Source organism: Culex pipiens, chromosome 3, assembly GCF_016801865.2.
Source record: "Culex pipiens pallens isolate TS chromosome 3, TS_CPP_V2, whole genome shotgun sequence".
Lineage (NCBI taxonomy): Eukaryota > Metazoa > Arthropoda > Insecta > Diptera > Culicidae > Culex > Culex pipiens.
In genome coordinates, this window is record NC_068939.1 from 104,278,489 (window position 1) to 104,291,369 (window position 12,881).

Sequence of the window (12,881 nt, forward strand, 5' to 3'; positions counted from 1 at the left end):
AATTTCAAAAGATATTTTGGCTGAGTGTGCAATAACCCGAAAAGGTTTTTCTTGATTTAGAACAAAAAATGTCATTTTAAAATTCTGTGTTGTTGTAACTTTGCAGGGTTATTTTTTAGAGTGTAACAATGTTCTACAATGCTGTAAAGCAGACAATAAAAATAAATTAATATATCAATAAGGGGTTTGCTTGTAAGCATCACGAGATATCACGATTCTACAAAAAAAGGTCATAAGCGATCATGGCCGTTCAAGGTCAACTGCAACAGACACGAACGACAAAACAAAAAAGAATGCAAAAAGTATTTTTTTATTTTTTTAACTTTTTTAAATCGTGATACCTCTTGACGATTACATGCAATTCTCTTATATTTTTACATCTTTTCTTGTTATTGCCTGCTCTACACTCAAACCCCGATGGTTTGACACCAACTGTTGTCAAACGAACGGGATCACTTTTTAGTTTGACACCCCTTTTACACCGAGTTCACACACATTACCAAACGTTTGTTTTGAAAGTGTACGTGAGCGCCGTGTACAAAATAAAAAGTGTCAATAGAGTTATCTACTTGCGCATGTATTGCGTGTACGTACACGAAAAAAAGTGAGGTTAAATTTTGTACCGTCCAGCAAAACAAATGGCGTGCTCTCGGGCGTGCTAGTGTGCGTGACAGCGGGCTTAGATAACTCTATCGAAAAACCGGGGGTTGAGTGTACAATTTTGTACAACGTTGTTACACTCTAAAAAATAACCCTGCAAAGTTGCAAAAACACAAAATTATGTTTCTAATGAAAAAAAATATATATATATAACAAAAAATGGCAGAGAGTTTAAATTATTTTTGTGGTTTTTTTTTGCAGAATTTTTTTCCTCTTTTGAAAATACGTTTTTTTCGCTTAAAAATACGTTGTTTTTATATTGTGAGTACGCCACCAAATTGGGCATCCAATTTTACATGAAAGTTTCTTTGTCATGAAATTTCCATATCATCATTAGGTACTGCAAATTATTGAAAAACACGTCTTTTTTCGCATGTAAAAAAAGAAGGGGTCGTACCGCCCTTCCGTCACGAGATATCGCAAAATGGATCTCATATTCTTGATCAGAGACCAAATTTACAAAGTTTCACGCAAATCAAAGAGGGGCCGGGGAAATCAGGAGTGAGTCGTGCTGTAGTTATAAAACAAGATCGATCTTGGAATTACTTATATTAATCGGTGAGTTATTGTGTGCTTAAAGCCCTTTCTTCATCATCGCTGATTGGAAGGCAAGTTGACGGTTGAGTTCGTTAGGGTTATCTCGTAACAAAATTATTTTGATTCAGTCGAGTCTTTTTTTTGTGTTGAAAAGACCTTCCAATAGCTCCGTAGCTCGGAGGGCTCGACGTCGGTTGTTTGTGTGTTAAGCCCTTTCCATAGCATCGTAGCTCGAGAGGCAACGAAAATCAATACCTTATCTAGCTAACAGAAAGAAGATCGGAAGGAACTTGATGGTTGAGTTCATCGCGTTTATTCTGTAACAAATTTATGAATTAAATGATCATATAATTAAAAATCAGACTACGCTATCATTGCAGCATTAACACCTCATTCTATCGAGACATTAAAGAGAGATACGTGAGCCGGTAACATGGAGTGAAACTTTCCCAGCTGTCATGGAATCCTTCACAGCAGCTTGACAGAAAGTTTAACTTTCTCGATAAATTAACATTATTTTGCTTTATATTTCCACAGCCGGCTGTCTAAGATTAAACCATTTCATTAAAAATTCAATAACAGTTAAACGTGAAATGTCTCATCCTCAGCATCCGAACACTATGATTTTGGGTCGCATCATCATCTTCTATGATGAATCCTGACCAAACACCCTATCCTACTAACAAATTTTCAGGTTCCTGGCGCTTTTAGGGTGTAAGCACAGGGCAAACCAGCTGCCCTAGCAGCAACCTGTAAAAAAAAGTAAATCTTTCCCTGTTCCTGAGGGAAACACCCGTGAAGAGTATAGGGGCCGGCATTTACAAAGCGGATTCAGTGACAGTTTATTATTAATCAACTTAATGTTGAGGTTAATGTTAACATTCCATAGGTTGTCTTTCTAAGGTGTCGTTATAAGGTCCAGTTTGTGACGATACACTACCTTCCCTTTACTAAGTAATCGATTCCAGAAGGGAAAAGATCACCAGTTGTTTTGGTTCGAGCCGGGATTTGAACCCCGATCTACCGCTTACGAGGCGGAAGCGTTACCACTGGGCTACGTGGCTCGATCAGCAGCAACCTGTGCTAACTAACATTACCGTCCCTTAAAATTGAGATCTACAAACTGACATGGTGGGCGCTGTTGGTGGCCAATGACTGTTACCTATTCGCAACTAATCATGCTCATGCTCATGCTCAAGGCCGGGGAAACTTTAATCCGATCTCGATTTAGCAATTTGATATGTAGATTTTTAATGCCCTGAAAACAGATTGAAAGAAATGATTATCTGTGTGCTCCTACAAACCCTTGAAAAATTGGCCGATTAAAACGTGTGTAATCCCATCTCAGAATGTTGGCTGTGATGCCGTCTAAAAGCTCACCAAAAACATTATTCGTATTCAAAGTGTATTGCACACCTGGGAGGTTAAGAGAGTGCAATGAATAAAAAATATTTTTAACTATTTCCTTCCGTCGGTTACGGCATTTTCTCCGCACCGTCGGACCCATTAAAAAGCTATCAGGCATACATAATGGGACGAAGTGAAAATGAAATTCTTTCTGGTTTCTTCAAGCCCAAGAGCTCGAGCTCAGCCTTCGTGGGCGCGCGACATCATTCATCTATCAAGCAGAAGGACTGAGAGAGGTGAAATGCCAAGCAGTGGAAACATTTTTCCCTTGGCATCAGAAGAGGGAAAATCGTTGCGGAAGTTCACCTATTCATGCCCTGGTTGCAGAAGAAATTATTATCACTCTGTGTGTTCACCACTCACATATACTCTTCGGCTTCACTGTTGCTTTGCGATGTCTGTGTGTCTGTCTAAATACCTTTTTGCCAACCAGCACTCGTTACAACTGCGAAAGAGGATCGCGTGTTGGTGGTGGCTTGGAAATAAATTTTAAAAATAAATTATTTATTATTAAATAGTTATTGAATACTTTTGTAATGAACTGTGAAAAAAAATCAGTAGTTCAGTTTTTTTAAAACCAAAAATTGTATATAACAACACTTTCACATTAGTATACTGCCCATGATCGCATAAATTTCCCATGCATTTTCAACAAGTTGAGAAAACGAGCTTGGAATTAAAAAAAAAGTTGTCTCAATAATTTTGAACAACATTGAACATTTTGATTACTGAATTTCTGGAACAAAGTGGTAAATATTACTAGAGTAGCTTAAAGTAACACAAAAAACGAAGCTATTCCAATATCTAAGTGAAAATCGACAAAAATGCATATGTGACATTTATGCGAACATGGGCAGTATAGTGAAGTAGTTTCCCGTCTTTTAAGTCTGTGCTCTCATGTTGTAAGCTTGCTGGGATTCATATCTAGTTTGATTCAACTGCAAAACAACTAACCGTGCGAAAAATGAACCATCAATCGTCTCCGTTAGATGTTCTAAACTAAACCAATTTTATGGATACGCATGGTTTTTCAAAGCAACAACTTTCGATGGAGCGTTGATAATTGTTCTGTGTTGTAATCTTTACTATGAATTCCAATGTATCAACCAGCTTAACTTAAGTTACACGGTTTCCCCTCTCACGTGCACCGTCGTCAAAGCGGGTCCGGAAATGGCAGGAACGAGGTTACTCCATAAAACAAAATTGGTGTGGGAGGTTACATATTTTGTACTTGACGGGGAGCGGAGGGTAATAACTGTGACACTGAAGTGGGTTTTGTGGGGATAAAGGAAAAAAAATACTTGAATTTTACTAGGGTAAGTACTTGGCCGTAGTAACTTATGTATACTCACGACAGTACTGGGAGTGGTTGAGTGCGATGGGTTGTATAGGTACATAAAAAAAACATTGCCATGGAAACATCAGCTTAGGATGTTACATTGTCAGCACGGTTGATTTAGGTGTCGAGTGTATGAGTATTACGAATCTGCATCATCTTAGGTTTATGTATGTTTTCTAGTTTAAATAGTGGAAACACTTGAAGGAGAAAGCCAAGTAAAATAAGTAGAAAAAATCAATGAGTATACTATTTTCCAGCTTGCCTGAACGAGTGTTTCTCGAAAATATCCCAAGCTACATAATTTTCCTGTGAGCAGTTTAGCTTGAAGTATGTGCTTTTTACAATAAACGATTGGAAAAAGTTGCGTTGAATTTATTGAGCTATATATTTTACAAGCCACTACAAAAAGTGTAGCAAACAGGCAACCAATGTTTAGCTTTCTTCTTTCAACAGATGAAACTACACGTAGAAATTTATATTCCTGGTAAAATGTGGAAAAGTTTAACACCTTGCCTCCATCCTCCATTGAATGGATGAAATAAAGATGAGGGTGCTTCCTTTGTGGAATGGCAGAGTCAAGCCACTTGCCAATATTTTCCCTTCCGAGTTCTCGGCATGTGAACGGGAAGAGCTAGAAGAACCACTTTTCAAAGGTTATAAGCAGGCCAACCTGTGTGTGTTTGTGTGGGTACGCTTGAATGTACTGAACCTGTGTCCTTTTGGCTGACTGGTGTTGGCATTCCTGGCCTGACATGGGCTTCCAATTTCATTATGTCTGTTCACTTCTAATCCCCGGAAAAAGGTCAATCAACAATATTCAGGATTGCGGTTGAATATTATTTTTTTGTAACATGACAGTTAACCTCGGTTTTTAGTTTAAATTCAGAAAAAATATATGTGTAATTGGTTTAAACTTTGAATACGAGGTTGGAATTTCCAAACATGTATTTTTTCATTCATGCTTTGAACTTCAGACGAATCTTCATTTGCCTTTTTGTTTAAAAAAAAAATATCCACAAGTATATGGGAAATCTGACGCCATCTGTACACCAACCAGTAGAGCAACTTTATTGAACATTTCGGTTTAATTTGACTTTTAATAAAAGTTATCATATTCCTTGCTATATAACAGGGGTGCCCAACCTTTTGACCCAGTGGGCCAGATCTGATTTTTCTGATGCAGTGGCGGGCCGGAACCAATGTCGGTCGGTAAAAGTAAACTTTTTTTTTCATAAAGTTTATTTTAATAGGTTGTTTCAAGTAAACAAATAAATAAAGTATTGTAGAATAATTTATTTCTGGTAGGTTATTATTCGTCTTTCTTAAAACTTCTTATTATTTATTATTGAAATTTATAAAAAGAAATATATCGGATTGCATGACGTATTTTGATTTTTTTAGTTAGTATTAAAAAAAATAGCAGCGATCTTTATTTTCGACATGATTAATTTGATGTTTCAAAGCTTTTTTTCCAGCAAAACTTAAGCATTGAAAAGTCGTTCTGAAAAAAACGTTATTTTTGCTTATGAAAAATAAAAAAAAATGAATTAGAAGTAAAAACAGCCAAAACTTTAAGAAATTTAAGTTTAATGTCTTTCAGTCTTTTTGCACATTTTTCAACATAAATAATTGATTCTGAAAAATGATAAGAATTAAATTCAAACATAATGAATTTTTAAATATGAAATAAAATAATTTAATAAATACAAACAAAACAATGAATAAGCCAAATTTTATGTAAAAAGCAAAAATACATCAAATAAATGTTTTGTTATATCTGAAAATTTAATCTCAAGATTATTTTTTCTAATTTTGACACTCAATTTATTTATTGAGTATTTCATGAACAGCCTTTAGGGCCATTCATAGAACTATTTCCAAAATGCCATCGCGGGCCGGATTAAATGGCCTTACGGGCCGGACGTTGGGCAGGCCTGCTATTTAAGGCTTGTAATTAAAAAAAAAGGCAAGTTATTCTAATCGTCAATTCTTAGATATTTTGGAAACTAATAATTGCAAAACAACTGGACAGGTGTATAATGCATTTTCTAATCTAATCTAATCTAATCTAATCGAACACAAGCGCAGCCAGTCCGAAGAAAGCATATGGTTATATTACACCTGAAGTTCCTTCTTGTCATTATTAATCCTTTGGTGGCCGAATGGCTAGAGCATCCGACTTCCAATCCAAAGGTGTGAGTTCAAATCCCACCTGATTCTATGCGTTTTTTGTTCATATTCAAAGTTCAATTGGGTCCTAAAATGAAGCTTAGATTGCTGATATTATTGTTTACAGCGATAAAGCTTATTTTTCTGAGTAAAATGACCCTTTGTACGACCACAAAGAGTTTAAAATGGATTTTTAAATCAATTTCGAAAAATTAACCTCGCGGTCCTTCTTGACAGAAAAGCTCCTACTTGACAGCTCGTTCCAAGGGGACCATAGTTGATCCATCGAAAAAATGTTGTCTTGTCAAAAAAAAAATTTGCATTAAAATGAAAAAAAGTGATCAGAAATGGTTTTTAATCGTGTTTTTTTACCGTTGTACATAAAAATTGACATAGGGCTTTAGTACCCAATTACAGTCGAAAAATTTCAAGGAGACCGGTCGGAAATCGAACCCTGAACCTTCCGCCTATGAGGCGGGAGCCGTAGCCATTAAGCCACGGGCTGGTCCATGACAGGTGTATAATGCGTTTTAAACACTTTTTTCGTTCAATTGTTGGAACGATGGTTCGTTATTTCAATTTTTGTCGAGGGACATAAACTTCAAAAAATGTTTGCAACGGTCTTAGCTATAAATACAAAAAGTTTTTTTTTGTTTTCCTTTAATGTGAATGGTTTTATTATGGATTTTCGAACCTTACACATAAAGCTGTCTGATAGGAAATATGTTTAACGTGCTTTACAGTTCAAACGAGTGCAAAATATATCACCTCGGTAAAAGACCCCTTCATCAAATATTATCATCGTCATGGTGTGTAACTGGCGAGCTGGCGAATTTGTTGGCAGAAAGTGTTTGTCGAACGATACGAAACTACACCTGACACAGCACTTAACACGAAGGGTAATGTTACAGTTCAAAGCGACGTAAGCCGTAACTCAAACACTCACTCATGTGCCCTCTGAACTGCAATGCCAGTTCACAAGTGCTCTGGTTTTTGTCACACCATTCTCTCTCTCTCTCTCGCAATCTTGCACACACACACACACACTTGGTGGTGATTTAAAGCACACCACTGAATCTCTAACGAGTCTTGACACTAATTCCTCCCAACTTTTCATATTTTTTTCACCTTGGGCTTTCCTTCCCACCCACTTTGCGCTCACTCACTTATCTCATCTGCACCTTGACTTATTTTTCTTTTTCTCCTCTCTCTCTTCACACGGTTTGATCGTTAGTCCTTTTTTTCTCACACTCATGCCTCCTTCCTATAGCATAAGCTCGTTGCAGTTCGTTGTCTGGTCTGCAGCCTGACTGGAGGGATAGCTTCTGTATAATATATTTTAATGATTTCAATTTGTCACTTTTTATAGCAGCTCCGAGTCAAACGAATAACTTTGTCATGGGTTTTCTCCTTGAGCCCGTGCCGGGGGAAAAGTTTTTCATCACCCAGCAAAACGAGCTTGTGGCGGCGACTATACTCTCGACGGGCACCGATTGGCTTCAAAAAATTGGATTTAGAAATTTATGTAAAAATTCTGTTTAGGTAAATGGCGGTATGCAAATTGAATTTATCGCTGTCCACTCGGGGCCCCCGTGGACACTGGATTTGAATTATGGAGAAGAGGAAGCATTTAACCTTTGAGCGACCTCAAATTAAGGGTCACGAACATAAATGAAAATGCTGAGTCACTTTTGGATGGGAATCTTATACCTTGTTTCTAATTCACACGATTTATATCAACGAAACGGGAAAAATTTGGAAGCTTTTCATGGGTCAAAAGGATTTGATAATTAATTCAGGAAAGAACTATAAATTGCACGAGTAATCATAATCCAACAAAAAAGAGACGAAAAACTAATTTAGCGAGATTTTATTGAATGACCTTCCTAGCCAGTTCAAAGTGGAAAAGCTTATCCTGTTCAAAGCCGGCCTAAGCAAAACAAATGGTGCGGCACGTGTTGGGCCCAGCCTTGTTGAATTTATCATACCTGTTGTCATTGTGGGTGGCTCTCTAAATATTCCGGCACGGTCGGAGCGGCTGCTGGGCTGGCAGCCTAACCTTGCTCACCTGGGCCCAAGAGTTGTACGCAAATTGTGCACGTATTGTCAGGTATGAAATTTGCATATAAAATGAATATAATCAGAATTCATAAACAAACGAATAAATATAAGAATCAAAATGAATTTCTCCTTCGACGAAGAGGAAACTGACGGGAACACATGCTGCTAGTGTCTATCATATTCTACGTCCGAAATCCAACAAAACTGGCATAAATATTAGAATTGGAAAGCAGCGATGATGTCTGTGCTCTGTATTCGACAGAAAGCTCATAGAAAAGCTCGTATATCTTTTTATGTCCCCACTTTAGTTCCACTTCAGTGTGTGCATCATGTTTCGAGACATGCTTGGAATCTTGAACAGAATGAACCAAATCTTTCCCTAGGTGACTGCGCTTTGTTTGGACACAGTTTTGGGAAAATATCGACATTTTCCTGTTTTTTGGCATTGCGTTCTTATAATAAACTTTCCCTTTGCTTGCCTGGCATGACGCAATGATGCATCTTTTGATTTCTTGCTTCTGCAGTCGACAGCTCCTAATTGGATGTAATTCAAGGTGCAGTTCCTCGAGTGAAAGAAAGGTTTCCGGTACTGAAATACTGATCAACTAGCACCTCTGGGCTTTATTTAATGTTCTCTCTTTAGGCATATCTGTTTTAAAAATCAATACCAAAATAAATATAGAAAATAGCAAAAAAAAAAAACAATAGGCACTTTTTTGAAGCAACTGTTTAGTTACTTAATTAGTTTCCAGTTTCCACTTTACAAGGAACTAGCACCTCTGGGCTTTATTTAATGTTCTCTCTTTAGGCATATCTGTTTTAAAAATCAATACCAAAATAAATATAGAAAATAGCAAAAAAAAAAACAATAGGCACTTTTTTGAAGCAACTGTTTAGTTACTTAATTAGTTTCCAGTTTCCACTTTACAAGGAACTCCTGCCCATTTGTTACCCTTCACCACATGCATAGACGGCAGCTAGCTGTTGCTGTTGCTGTTGCGGTAAACCTCCGTAATTAAGCTCCATTTTCCGTGTGCTGAATTAGTGTCGCATTAGATTGGAGTAATACAATGAACATAATTAGTACCGGAGGGGTCGTCTTCCATTTTGCCCAGAACTGGAACGTGACCAAAACTACTCTGATTGAGTCACGTTACATCAGTGTGCTACGGAGTCTTCCACTGTAACACTTTAGATACGTTAAAATTATTGCACAAAATATACTAGGTATAGAAGATTTATATACTGATCAATTTCAATTCCAAAGTATCCAGTTAAACTGATGATTATAAAGATTCCGATATCGTTGAAAGATTCTGCAATATACATTAACAAAGTTTAATGGTTGACAACGTAACGTATACTTCATCGTTGATAATGTTGTTTTGCGCAAAAGTTTCAGATAAATCGTGCGTTTTAGTTTGATGATGACACGTGTGTGTGTGTGTGTATGTGTGCTGTGCACGTGTCCCAAATGTTGTACGTCAGTGGTCTATCGCACGAACGAAAATTGTTGGTGCTTTACTTGTTCGTTCGTGGCAGTACTCGGTTTTGTCAAAAAGTGTCAGACTCAGTTCTGTGTGGTTTTCACAACTTCTCAACGAATTTACATTGGCGACTGAAGCGCAGTGCAACTAGTTTGGGCAGTCCAGGGAGAAATTAAAATTCTATGCATGAGTTTCTTCCTTGATTTAAATGAGCAGTGATAAAGCTGCTAGTAACCATAATGAAGCGTTAAATTATGCAATATTTCAGCACACGAACAAACCAACTAGCAGCTGGCACAAAATGGTCGCAAAAATGACGGTGGTCTGTGGGTTTGCATGCATCTGTTCTTTGCGTCTCATTGGGACTGAAATGTTGTTTGATATGTGCGGCTGCAGGGAGGAAATTATTTTACCATATCAGCTTGCGTTGTCATAAATTATGATAAGTATGTATGATCCACGTCAGAATTCCAACGGGATAATGCACAATCAAACTGACTTTTCTGAAAGTTTTTCTAAAACATTAAATCTCAATATCCAATTAATGTTCTAAAACAAGTTTTTTTTTAATATTTTTGTGGTAACATCGTATTTAACATAGTTTTTGCCTTCCTCACTGAGGTAAGGCTATAATCCTGCTCTAAAAAGCTCCTAGTCCCACCTTTATGGATACACATCGACTTAGAATCGAAAACTGAACAAATGTCTGTGTGTGTATGTGTGTGTATGTATGAGTTATGGAACTTCCATGATCGAAGTGGTGGTTTTCTCAAAATTAATAACGCCAAAGCGTTGAGGTTGACTGTCCCAAACGTTCTGAATTTATTGTAATCGAAAAGTGCCACAGAGCCTCACACATGAGGTACTGAGGTTTTGCTTATTGAGCATTAATCGAGCTACTTGCTTTAATCACGGCGAGGTAAACGAAGTTTAGCTGGAAAACTATTGTCGGCTGTGCTGATGATGTTGGTGGCGTCGATCAATTATGCGGAAAGCAATTTCCGTAACTTATGTATGTGACCAAAATTATTACTGAGTTTTCTCAGCACTGGCAGAACCGATTTTGATCAAACCGGTCGCATTCGACTTGGTTTAGGGTCCCATACATTGCTATTGAATTGTTTGAAGTTTCGGCAAGTAGTTCAAAAGTTATGTATAAAAATTTGTTTTCACATATATCCGGATCTCACTGATATTTATGTACTTTTTTGAAGTCGGATCTCACTTAAATGTATGTAAACTATGTTGGGATCCATCATCCAACCCATCGCTGGTTAAGTTATAGATAGACCTTTCCAGCGAGTCAAAAACTTTGAAGATCTGGCAACCTTGTCTCGAGTTGTTATCACTTAAGCGATGTTTTGTACTTTTTTATTCCGGAACTAACAAAATAGATAATATTTTTGTCCAAACCCATCATATCACCCATTGTTGGATAAGAATGAGGAAGGCTCTAACCGCACAAGTGGATTATGTTTGTTTTTTTTTTATTTAAACATGCTCCTGATTTGAAGTCAAACACTCTGAAAGAGAAACAACATTTCATAAAGATGCGCTTTCGAGCCAGCACTGCCATGGAGACAGATTGTCTTGGGTAGCGTTTGAAAGCGCGGAAAATGATACGTAGTAAGCTGGGAAGACAGTACAAAATTTGCTCCCTCACAACGCGATGTTTCTACCAAAGTACACAGAAAAAAATGATGGTAATATTCATCAGGAAATGGTGACAGATTTTGTGGAAAAAAAAAAATGATTAATTTTACCCCAGAAAATGATGAATTTCATCAGTTTTTGATGAATATTCATGAGGTTCACATTTTTACACATTTTTTATGTAATAATACTAAAAAAAGAGGTAATATTCAACCTACCAAATTTTCAACATTCCAAATTCAACATTTTGTTTTCTGTGTAGCGTAAAAACAACACTGTTCGGATTGGTTGATTTTGCAAACTAGGTCAAACATTTTCCGTAGTATACCGCAGAGTAGTTGTGTTAGCGATACAGTTTCCGGTGCATTCCTTCAGTTATGACTTGTTATGAAAAACTTACACTTGGGTGTGGTTCGATTCTTAATAATTATTTGACCGATTCGTTGTTTTCCTTAAAAAGAAAGTTTGTTTTGCGTTTCGACGGTAACGACCTAGGTGAAACTCCCCAATGTTTTAACAAATTTGATAGATAATTGATTTTCGAACATGGACATCATGTAAGTTATTTTAACCATTAGTGGACCCCCTAGTAGAGCCGAAGCACATTTTTTACAAATTTTCAATGTTTTAAGCACTTTTTAATAACCCTTTTTACAAAACAATGAAAACTGATGTCTTTTGAACAATTTTGACTATTTGTTTCATCAGTTTATTTGTTTTTGAGCAGAAAAATAGCCATTTAAGAAAAAAGTTTTTTTTACCTGTTATGGATCCCCTTTTCCTATAGTGGACCCGGGTCCATAATCCGATTGTGGACTCGGGTCCACTATAGGCAAACTGTTATTTTTATACCAAATTTAACCGATATTTGATGTTTCGATGCATGGTGTAGGTCTAATGATAGATATAATGAATAAAAGATAGATTTTGCTCACTTTTCATCATAAACAAATATGTTTTGTTTACAAATTTGGCTTTAAACAACAAAAAAACCTAACAGACATTTAATCACATTTATTAGCATTAGCAATAAAGGTCGCACAATTCCGGATGGCTGCACAACGCTTATCTTGCTGTTTAACTGTAATTAAACGTATGATAGCACTAGAATCTCATCCGGTTACAATATTCCAACACGGGAGATACCATGTTTTCCTCTTTAGATGAGCGTGTAATACTATCCAGTAAGATAAGGGGCTCCTGGCCGGTACCTTGCTAACCTCGGGGATTGGAAGGTATGTTAGTAAACATCTATCTAGAATGCGCAGAGATCTCTACGTCACCTAGTGGTATAGATGTTTGTAGGGAGGTTTTGGACTCAATGTTAGTAAATTGAACGTTTGTTTTTTTAACACCACCACCACCACCACCACCACCACCACCACCAATACCATACCATCACCACAAAAAGTCATGCTAGATTTTAATACAAAAACATTACAAAACGAACACAACAATAAAACCATCTTCCTGGCCCTGCTGCCCACACGATACTCAACAGACATTTAATCACATTTATTTCCGAAAAAGATCAGAGAAAACGTTTCCAAAATCACTGTAAACATAAA